This window comes from Zootoca vivipara, chromosome 1 (assembly GCF_963506605.1).
Source record: "Zootoca vivipara chromosome 1, rZooViv1.1, whole genome shotgun sequence".
NCBI lineage: Eukaryota > Metazoa > Chordata > Lepidosauria > Squamata > Lacertidae > Zootoca > Zootoca vivipara.
Genome location: NC_083276.1, coordinates 31,184,671 through 31,196,096, shown reverse-complemented (window position 1 = coordinate 31,196,096; position 11,426 = coordinate 31,184,671). Strand labels below are relative to the sequence as shown.

Below are 11,426 nucleotides of genomic sequence, written 5' to 3'. Positions count from 1 at the left end.
GGGAGCAATGTGTGCTGGGGAAAAGCTAGAGGAATGAGGAGGGAGGGGATCCCAGGGGATGTGAGGCGAGGGGGGGGGAAGCTGCCCCTTTCCTCAGTTAGATTCCCCCTTCGATCTTTTTCTTTTCTTTTTGCTCCCACGGCTGTGATCGGATGGAGGCTGTTTTGGGATCTTCCCTCCGCATGTGTGCTGCTGAGGGGCTGGGCTGGGAGGAAAAGCCTCTCCGCGCTGGGAAGGGGCAGCAATCCATGTGAGCGCAGGGAGGGTTTGCCCTACCTCGGGGTGGGGCGCCCTCACCGAGAGGATGTCAGGAGGGATGTCTGCCTGCCTTCCTGCCTGGCGGTGGTAGCGATAGCAGGAGCACGGGGGGGGGGGGCTGTGGAGAGGAGTGATCAGGAGGAGGCAACCCAACTCTGGGCTAGGAATCCATGGTAGGGCAGCGACATGTTAGGGATCCCGCCCTGCCCTTTCCTGCCCTGCCTGCCAGTAGGGGCCAAAATGCACAGCACCCCCACTAGCGAGCCTACTGTCTTATTTTATAGTACAGTACATTGATTATTTGCCAATCAGAAGGACAGCGGCTCTGACCACATGACCTGGAAGCTGTACACCGGCTCCCTCGGCCAATAATGCGAGATGAGCGCCTCAACCCAGGGACATATTGCTTCATTTTAATGATCAATGGTCTAGTTAGATAGTAGATCCATGTTCCAGTGGGAAAGAAGCTGCGAGCCCTGCAAATAAACAGGAACCAGCTACATAGAGCAAGTGTTTTAGACACATAACTTCTCAAACTTTAATTTCTGTTTTTTTGCACATGAGTTGTCAGGGGAAAGCGCGAACGCAGTCCCCCACTACCACAAATTATGCAGTCGAGTTTCCCGCATTTGGGGAAATCGCAGGGGTCAGCACACCCGCAGTGCAATGGATGAGCCTCACCCTGGGAAAACCTCCTTCATGATCAAGGTGTCTCCCCTGCCAGGTAAGTATGCTTTCTGCTCAGGCCGGACCCGGGCCGTCGTCGTCCCACACCCCTTTAATGCACAGCAAGCAGACCAAGCCCCGCCCGAGGGCCCCGTCCCTGCTTCCCTTCTCTCGCTCGCAGTCGGGCATCATCCACCGGCCCAGCCTGACAGAATCCCGACCTCTCCGAAGGCCCACGAAGCCCGTTTCGTGCTCCCCCATAATGCTATGCGGCGAAGCCTTATCTGCATGCGGGAGTGGATCCGCCTCCGCCTCCGCCTCCGCCTCCGCCTCCGCCTCCTTGAGCTCTTCCCTGCCAAGCCCCGCTCTGGCCAAAGACCTCTTTCCAGCGGCCGTCTCGGTTGTACAGTAGTCCTTGTACTGTTGAGCCCTTGGCGCCTTGCCTGTTATTATAAGGGCAAGGACCAGACACTCTTTGGCTCCACAGCCCAAGAGACAGGCCGGGGCAGTTTTCCACCCCCCCGACGTTGAAGAAATAGATTTCAGCGATTCCTAAGGCGTCTGCTCAATTGGTCCGCCTCTATTGCTGTGCTCTCATTCCCCACTCTTCAGCTACGGAGTCCAGTTCGGGACAAACTTTGTTAACCTAACTTGTACAGTAGCGGAAGAGTTGCCGCGAAAACGATCCTCACGAACCTGACCGAATGCCTTGGGCCCTTGGCATTAAAAAGAAACCTGGGGTGCGGTGGGCAATGAAAATGCCATGAGAATAACTACCGTAGAGTGGAAATTAAAGCAAGATGCAAAAGAAACCCCCTTCAGCTATTACCTGAACAATATTCAAAATATACAGGATTTCCACTGAAATCTTGTGCTTTCCATGAACGCCGTACGATGGCGCTACTGCAAAGCCATTCTCTCCGGCCAACCTAATAAAGTCAGGGCAACTTTGCAGAGTTTCTTGTGGAAATGCAATGTGTTCATGTTAGAGAAAACGCGGATGAGACCCAACACGTACTTGGTGCAATGCTCGCGAACAGACGTCCCTCTTGTGAATCTCGACAAGCAGGCCGTGAGCACAAGAGCCCTTCCGCGCTCGTGATTCCTAGCAACTAGCACTCATTGGCACGCACCTTCACTGACCAAAGTGCGAACAGTTTTCTGAGCTATTTGCTTTCAATAAAAATTGCATCAAAGCTCATGGTGGAAAACTATATAAAATTAAGGCTGGTCTAACAAGTTATGACTTGGATACATTAATTCTGTTTTTTGCACATTAATTGTCAGGGGAAAGCGCGAAGCCACTACATATTCCAGGGCAAAGGGCTTTTGCTAGCCTAAAGGTAAAGGTAAAGGGACCCCTGACCATTAGGTCCAGTCGTGACCGACTCTGGGGCTGCGCGCTCATCTCGCATTATTGGCCGAGGGAGCCGGCGTATAGCTTCCAGGTCATGTGGCCAGCATGACAAAGCCGCTTCTGGCAAACCAGAGCAGCACATGGAAACGCCGTTTACCTTCCCGCTGTAGCGGTTCCTATTTATCTACTTGCATTTTGACGTGCTTTCGAACTGCTAGGTTGGCAGGAGCTGGGACCAAGCAACGGGAGCTCACCCCGTCACAGGGATTCGAACCGCCGACCTTCTGATCAGCAAGTCCCAGGCTCAGTGGTTTAACCACAGCGCCACCTGGGTCCCTGTTTGCTAGCCTAGTGCCCCCCAGTTTGAAAATGATGCTTTCAAAAGTAGTTTGCCATGAGGCATTGTTAGGATTCAAGCAGGTGCAAGGAGGTGCAAGGAACTAACTGTCAGGCTAAGTGAGGCAGGTAGGCTGTGGTGCTCCCATGTCACATAGGGTGCCAGAAGGCAGATCCTGATAAGGATCTGTTGTGTGGAGCCAAAAAGGCTCCTGATTTAGAGAAACAGCATTTACAAGGGCTTGCTCCACTCTTTTAACCTGCTAGGTATTGCTGTGTGACCCCCAGTGTGCTCTTGTCTGCAGCACTTTGTAGTGGAGTAAGAAAATCAGCAGGAACCTGCTGCTCTTCTGCAGTGTGCGCACATACCCTGAGTTTTTCCTGTGTATTATCACATGCCTGCAATTCCTCCTGCTGCACCCGTTTTTCTGGCACCCCCACAGAGACTGATTCCTCCTTCACCCCCTTTTTCACAGCAGGCTCCTAAGGAGTGGAGAAATCAGGCAGAAGCTCCTCAGTTCCAGACAGTGCATCCTTCTGTTTTGTTTGTTTTTAACACGATAGTGGAAAGCATGAACACAATCCCCAGTATCACAAATTATGCAGTCGAGTGCTACCTTCTTGTATATCTTGTGTTTTGTATATTCTATATTGGATTGCACAGAGAGCTAAGAAACTTTTGGATGATATAGGGCTGTGTCTTTCAGTTTGAGAAACAATCCAAACAGCATAAGAAAATGTACACAACGAAGCTACCGGTACGAGCCCTGCAAATACACTGGCATCAGTCACATAGAGCAAAAAGTGTAAAAAGACACATAACTTCCCAAGCTTTAATTTCTGTTTTTTGCACATGAATTGTCAGGGGAAAGCGCGAACGCAGTCCCCCACTACCACAAATTATGCAGTCGAGTTTCCCGCATTTGGGGAAATCGCAGGGGTCAGCACACCCGCAGTGCAATGGATGAGCCTCACCCTGGGAAAACCTCCTTCATGATCAAGGTGTCTCCCCTGCCAGGTAAGTATGCTTTCTGCTCCGACCGGACCCGGGCCGCCGTCCTCCCGCACCCCTTTAATGCACAGCGAGCAGACCAAGCCCCGCCCGAGGGCCCCGTCCCTACTTCCCTTCGCTCGCTCGCAGTCGGGCATCATCCACCAGCCTAGCCTGACAGAATCCCGACCTCTCGGAAGGCCCGCGAAGCCCGTTTCGTGCTCCCCCATAATGTTCCGCGGCGGAGCCTTATCTGCATGCGAGTGTAGATCAGGCTCCGCCTCCTTGCGCTCTTCCCTGCCAGCCGCGCTCTGGCTAAAGGCCTCTGTTCCAGCGGCCGCCTCAGTTGTAGACTAGTACTGTCGAGCCCTCGGCGCCTTGCCTGCCATTATTATAAGGGCAAGGACCAGATACGCTTTGGTTCCACAGCCTAAGAGACAGGCCGGGGCTGGTTATCCACCCCCAGACGTTGAAGAAATAGATTTCAGCGATTCCTAAGGCGTCTGCTCAATTGGTCCGCCTCTATTGCTGTGCTCTCATTCCCCACTCTTCAGCTACGAGTCCAGTTCGGGACAAGCTTTGTTAACCTAACTTATATAGTAGGCCACTTTCCCAAGGAAACGCTAATAAGCAAAACGGAGGCAGAAGGTTGCCACGAAAACGATCCTCACGAACCTGACCGAATACCTTGGCATTAAAAAGAAACCTGGGGTACGGTGGGCAATGAGAACGCCATGAGAATAACTAGAGTGGAAATTAAAGCAAAATGCAAAAGGAACCCCCTTCAGTTATTACCTGAACAATACTTTATACAGGATTTCCACTGAAATCTTGTTGTTTCCATGAACGCCGTAGGATGGCGCTACTGCAAAGCCATTGTCTCCGGGAAACCTAATAAAGTCAGGGCAACTTCGCAGAGTTTCTTGTGGAAATGCAATCTGTTCATGTTAGTTTTCTTATGTTTTAAGAAAACGCGGATGAGACCCAACACGTACTTGGTGCAACACTGTTCTCACGGGGACCAAGCCGAAAGACGTGAATCTCACAAGCAAGCAAGTCGTGAGCACAGGAGCCCTTCGGCGCTCGTGATTCCTAGCAACTAGCACTCATCGGCACGCACCTTCACTGACCCAAATGCGACCTGTTTTCTGGGCTGTTTGCTTTCAATAAGAATTGCAACAAAGCTCAAGATGGAAAACTACATAAAATTAAGGCTGGTCTAACAAGTAATGATTTATCTGCATTAATTCTGTTTTTTGCACATGACTTGTGAGGGGAAAGCGCGAACGCAGTCCCCCACTACCACAAATTATGCAGTCGAGTTTCCCGCATTTGGGGAAATCGCAGGGGTCAGCACACCCGCAGTGCAATGGATGAGCCTCACCCTGGGAAAACCTCCTTCATGATCAAGGTGTCTCCCCTGCCAGGTAAGTATGCTTTCTCTTCCGCCCGGACCCGGGCCGCCGTCCTCCCGCACCCCTTTAATGCACAGCGAGCACTGACAGCGCCGCCCGAGGGCCCCGTCCCCGCTTCTCTTCTCTCGCCCGCAGTCGTGCACCATCCACTGGCCCAGCCTGACAGAATCCCGACCTCTCCGAAGGCCCGCGAAGCCCGTTTCGTGCTTACCCACAATGCGCCGCGGCGAGGCCTCATTTGCATGCGAGGGCGCTCTGGCTCCGCCTCCTCGCGCTCTTCCCTGTCAAGCCGCGGTGTCAACTAAGAAAGCGAGGGGGCGTGTAACTCTCTCTCTATCTCTGGGTTCGAGTGGCCGTCTTTGTTTTCGCTGCCGAGTCCGACGGAGTTCTGCTTCCCCACACCACCCTCTCTACGATACCGTTCTCCGTATCCTTTGGTTGATCTGCACATGGAATTGTCAGGGGAGAGGAGATGACCAGACACTCATTGGCACCATAGCCAAAGAGGCAAGGATGGATTTTTAAAAAATATCTTAACTTGGGGAAATCTTTACTAGTCACATCTAGTCACATTTCAGCCTAATTTTTTCCTGCCTGTTTATCCTTGCTCCTTCCACCTGCCCTCGCCCCCCACCCAAGCTACTGGGTTCCGCTCAGGAGGACGAACATATTTAACACAAGTTTAGTTAACAGAGTACAACAGGGAAGGCATTTAGTACGACAGTATTTTCACAAGGAGACCCAAAAGAACCATATAGTGGACGCAAAAACGATCCGTCCGAACCTAACCGATTACCTTAGTATTAAAAAGTTACCTGTAGCCGAAAATAGTGAGAACCCCCTAAGAATCAATAATCTGAATTAATGCAAAATGCAAAAAAAACCCAAAGAAAACTAGCAACCAAAATACATAAGCTATTATACCGTATGAACAATACAGTACTACGGTACTCAACTGATATTTCTTGAACTTTCAAAAAATACACCATAAGATGGCGCTACGGTAAAGCTATTGTCTCCTAAAAAGCACAGTACAAAACGATCTTCTATCTACACAGAACCTTGTAGAAAACAGTTTGTCATTAGAACATAAGAAAAGGCTTGCTGCATCAGGCTAAAGGACCACCTGTCCAACACTCTTTTATATTGGGAGCCAACCAGACAACTATTTGGAGAAGCCCACAAGAGAGACATGAGCACAACAGCACTTCCCCCACCCTATTCCCAAGCATCTCATGTGTATACTGGAATAGTACAGAGTGTTCTTTTAATGATTCATGGCATGTTTTTCTACACCTTGCTTCATTTTTCATCTATTTTCTAAACTTTACAAAAGTGCAATTTGGTTGAGGTTGTGTAAACACAGTAGAGACTGCGATGCAGGTACCTTGAGAATATGCTTCCAGGAGGCTAAATAAATTAGGTCCAATAGAAGGGTGTTTGTTTGTTATTTACTGTTTGTGTATCTTCATATATATTGGTTTCATCAAAGGTGCTGAAGAAAGTGGAACCCTTTAGAAACTGAAATGAGATTTTCAAACCGCAGCTTATACACCACTATAATGCATGAGTAGGGTTGCCATCTGTCCTGTATATCATAGAATCGTCCCATATTTCAATGTAAAATGCTACATCCTGCTATTGATACAGTTTGTCCTGTATTTCTGGTCTTCTCTTTCTCTGCCAAGTTAGGGAACCTCTCCAAATGCATGTGTTTGAAAGAGTAGTGAAAGGTCAGGTATTTGAGCTCTGGGTAGCAAAGAACAGACAGATTTACAATACCATGTGTATGTGTGTGTGCTTTTGTGTGAAAATTTCCAGAAGGGACATCCTGTAAGGCTGCAATAGATTGTAATGGATTGCTTTGAAGTCACTTCAGCACCAGATAAAAATAAATAAAACGCCCACCCACCGCCCTGTATTTAGCCAGAACAAAGGTGGCAACCCTACGTGAGTCAGCCTAGTGCAGTGGTTTTCAGACGGTGCCATGGCACCCTGGGATGCCTTGAATGATGGCCAGGGGTGCCACAGGCAACACTGGCTTATGTCCCTCTTTCCTTCCCTCCCTCCTCTGATGCCATCTCACATCTCTGTCTCTAAAAGGCTTGCACAGCTGTTTGTTGCAGCAGCCCGTGCTACAAGCTCTGCAAGCAAATGGTGCCTCTGGGGCTGGTCAGGGGGTGCTGGTTTGTCAGAGCTGAGGCGGCCTCAAAGTAAGCAAGCAAGTGGGTCAGGGAGCCCAGCCAGCTACTCCGCCAGCCCTTGCTGTTGGGAATGGACAGACAAGTCCCAGGACCCAGTGGGGCAACGTGAGGAGGAACCTCTCTTTGGGGCAGCGGGGGCAGCTCAGAGACCACGGGCGGCAGCAGCAGCTGCCCGGGGGACTCCTAAGGAGAGGAGGCTGAGGGAACACTCCACAAGGATGTTTAAAAACGGGTGAGAGGCTGCCAGCTCTGCAGGCAAGGGGTGACATAACTGAGCTCCTGAGCCCCACAGGGGTGCTGCAGAAAGAATGTAGTTGGTCAAGGGAGCCATGTACCCCAAAAGGTTGAAAACCTCTGGCCTAGTGTGGGTCTAGGACTGGGACACCAGGGTTCAAATCCCCACTTGGCCATGAAGCTCATTGGATGACATTGGGCCATTCATTGCTTCTCAGCCTAACCTACCTCACAGGGTCACTGTGGGGATTAATGAGGAGGGGGCAGAACCATGTATACCACCTTGAGCTCCTTAAGAGGAAAAGGCGGGATAGACTGCAAATGCAAGAAATAAAGGAATCCTCCCAAGTGAGGCTGCCTCTCACCTTTTTAACACCCCCAGGCAGTGTTCAAAACTCCCATTGTTCTAGGCGCATTTTGCAATAGGGAATTTCATTAGCGTGAGCAGTTTCTGAGCCTTGGGCGCAGTACTGCGCTCAGATTCAAAATTGCAGAGTGGAAGGACTTTTTTCTGCCTCCCCACTTCAGCTACTCTCCGAACACTGGAGAAGAGACCCTCTTAAGAAGATGAGGGGGGTGGGCAGGGTAAGGACTGACCATGTGAAAAATGAACATCATATTTTAGCTGCATGAAATATACTCGGAGTCAAGAGTGAATTTCATGCTCTTTATTCAGCTCATAGTCATCAAGGAGGAGAAGAGAAGACGAATGGCTCTTTTCCCAAAACCATCTGCTTATATACATTATTTACACAATGGGCCTTGCGTGATTGGCTACTTCAGGGCTACACCTGTGGGCCAATTATATTGTGGATTGACTTTTGCCTGCAGCCTGATTGGCTGCTCCTACAGGCCAATCAGGTAGCAGATTCACTTCTGCCAGCCGCCTGATTGGCTGCTCCAGCAGGCCAATCAGGTTGCGGATTCACTTCCACCTGGAGTTGGATTGGGTAGCTCCCGCTGATTCTGAATCCTATTGTTCTAGGATTCAGCTCAGTACATAACACCCCTCCCCTCTAAGTTCCAGTCCTGCCCGGGAAGTTGCATTCGTAGTCCCCAAGGTCTGCTGGCCGCCTCCGTGTGCGTTGTGGCCTGGGGTGTTCCTTGGTCAGGGGTTCTGGTTCTGGCTCGTGTTCCGAGGCTGCTGGCTGTGCCGGGGCTGTCTGGTCTGGCGCCACTGAACCACTAGGTTGTAGCTCTGGTTCCGGTGTCCTTCCAGCCTCGGGGCGCCCCTCTGTGCCTACTGCTTCTGCTTCCTCTGCCCACCCCTCTCGCTCTACAGGCCTCACTGCCCTGCTGTCCCCTTGGGACCCCTCTGTCCCGCTCTCCTCCCGGGTTCCTCCTGGGAATCGTCGCCGTATCTGGTCGCAGTGGCGGCGCCAACATTGCCCCCCTTCCGTTAGTACCTCGTACGACACGGGACCGGTCACCTTGGTGACTGTGGCGGGTACCCATGCTGGGCCTGCCCCAAAATTCTTTGCATACACTGGGTCCTGGGCCACAAATGTCCGGGGGTTCCTGCCCTTCCCCACCACTACCTCATCCTGAGCTCTGTCGGGGTGAAGTCGGTCCAGTCTAGTTGCAAGGCGCCGGCCCATTAGTAATTCAGCTGGGCTCCGGCCCGTCGTTGTGCTTGGGGTGCTGTGCTGTGCTAGAAGAAATGCAGCAAGGCGGTATTCCCAGTCCCCTTGTGTCATGCGGCGGAGGCTGTCCTTGGTGGTCCGCACCATGCGCTCCGCTTGGCCATTGGTGGCAGGGTGGAATGGTGCTGAGCGGATGTGGCGGATGGCGTTCTGCGCTGTGAAGGTCTGGAACTCCTCTGACGTGAATGCGGTTCCATTGTCCGAGACAAGGGTGTCAGGGAGCCCGTGGGTCGCAAACAGCTTACGTAGTACCCGGATGGCTGCCGCCGTAGAAGTGGATGGTACCAGTGCGACCTCCAGCCATTTGGTGTAGGAATCCACCACTATGAAGAATGTTTTTCCCTGGAAGGGGCCAGCGAAGTCCACGTGCAAGCGTGACCATGGATGTCGGGCGGACTCCCAGGGCTGGACTGGGGCCCTTGGGGGATCCGGGCGGGATTCTTGGCAGGTCTGGCAGTGTTGGACCCAGGCCTCTATCTCTCTGTCAATCCCCGGCCACCACACATAACTCCTGGCAAGGGCCTTCATCCTCACTACCCCTGGGTGTGTCTCGTGTAGGGCTGTGAGGACCCTTTTGCGGAGGGGCTGGGGAACAACAACCCTGCTTCCCCATAACAGGCACCCCTTGTGGGCCGACAGTTCATGTTTGCGGTTTGTGTAGCCAGCGAATTCTGGCCCGGGGCTGCTGCTGGGCCATCCTCGCCACACCCAGTCCAGGACCCGGGAGATGACCCTATCTTTTGTGGAATGGTGCGCAACTTCTTGTGCCTGAATGGGTCGGTCGGGAAGCAGCTCCAGGGTCATAACCTCTTGCGCAGGCGCTGGGTCGGGGCCTGTTTCTGGTAGTGGTAGCCTGCTGAGGGCGTCTGCGTGGCCCATCGCCTTCCCAGGGCGGTGGATTAGTGCATACTGGTAGCCGGCAAGGAAAATTGACCACCTGAGGACACGTGGAGACAACACTTGGGGGGTCTGCTTCTCAGGGGCAAACAGGCCAAGCAACGGCTTGTGGTCAGTCACTATGGTAAAGGGCCGCCCGTACAAGAAATCATGGAATTTTTTTACGCCCTTCACGATTGCCAGACCCTCCTTGTCAATCTGTGAGTAGTTTCGTTCGGCTGCAGCAAGCGTCTGGGAGAAGTATGCCACCGGCACCTCTCTTCCATCCGGGAGTTGGTGTCCCAGGACAGCGCCGATGCCATAGGGAGAGGCGTCGCATGCCAGCACCACTGGCAGCCTCTCGTCGAAGTGTGCCAAGACCGAGTTTGAGACGAGCAAGTCCTTGACTGCCTGGAATGCGGCCCTTTGTCGCTGGCCCCACACCCAAGGGGCCCTTTTATCTAGGAGTCTGTGTAGGGGCTCCGCTACCGCTGCCTTATGGGGAAGGAAGGCATGGTAAAAGTTCAATAGTCCCAAGAATGACTGAAGTTCGGGCTTGCTCTTGGGCGCTGGGGCCTCACAAATGGCCCGTACCTTGTCACCGGTTGGATGGACCCCTTCTGCGTCCACCTTAAATCCCAGAAAGTCCACCTGCGGCACTCCCAGTAAACACTTTTCCCGCTTCACCTTGAGGCCCGCCGTCTGGAAACGGTGCAGGACGGAGCGGAGGCGGTCCTCAAATTCCTCTGGTGTGGGCCCGGCGATCAGTACATCATCGAAGAAGGGGGTGACACCAGGAATCCCTTTAAGGAGAGAGTCCATTAGATTCTGGAATATGCCTGGTGCCACGCTAACGCCAAATTGCAGCCGCTTTACTCTGAATGCCCCTCTGTGCGTCACAATCGTCTGAGCCTCTGCTGTGGCTTCGTCCACAGGCAACTGTTGATACGCTTGGGCCAAGTCCAGTTTGCCAAAGATTTTTGACCCAGCCAGGGTGGCGAGGACATGGCTGACCACTGGCACTGGGTATGCATGGGCCGTGAGAGCCTTGTTTATGGTGCATTTGTAGTCTGCACAGATGCGGACCGAACCGTTAGGCTTGACGGGTGTGACAATTGGAGTTTCCCAGGGGGCGTTGGGCACCGGCTCCAGCACTCCTTGCTCCACGAGCCGGTCCAATTCCTCGTCTATGCGGGGTTTCAGGGCGAACGGGACCCGGCGGGCCTTGTGCCTGATGGGTCGTACAGCGGGGTCTAGCTGTAGGGCAATGGGGGGTCCTGTATATCGTCCCAATGCCCCATCGAAAACCCCTGGAAACTCTTTGCATATGGCGTCCACGTCCACTTGTAAGCTAGTGCGGTTCACCCCGGTAACGGCTAGCCCCAGAGGTCCAAACCATGCCAGTCCCAGTAAGCTAACGTAGGGGCCCTTAACTACCAGCAAGTC

General features: G+C 52.6%; 3 non-coding genes across 3 annotated transcripts; all 3 read right to left on the bottom strand.

Annotated features, from left to right (window-relative positions):
- Nucleotides 1-826: 826 nt before the first annotated feature.
- LOC118075563 (U1 spliceosomal RNA) lies at nt 827-990 on the bottom strand. The gene has a single exon (XR_004691406.2). It is a non-coding gene; the product is annotated as a U1 spliceosomal RNA (small nuclear RNA).
- A 2,489-nt stretch (nt 991-3,479) lies between these two features.
- Nucleotides 3,480-3,643, bottom strand: LOC118075557 (U1 spliceosomal RNA). Its single transcript, XR_004691404.1, has one exon. It is a non-coding gene; the product is annotated as a U1 spliceosomal RNA (small nuclear RNA).
- Nucleotides 3,644-4,879: 1,236 nt separating this feature from the next.
- On the bottom strand, nt 4,880-5,043 carry LOC118075546 (U1 spliceosomal RNA). The gene has a single exon (XR_004691400.1). It is a non-coding gene; the product is annotated as a U1 spliceosomal RNA (small nuclear RNA).
- Between the last annotated feature and the right edge of the window lie 6,383 nt (nt 5,044-11,426).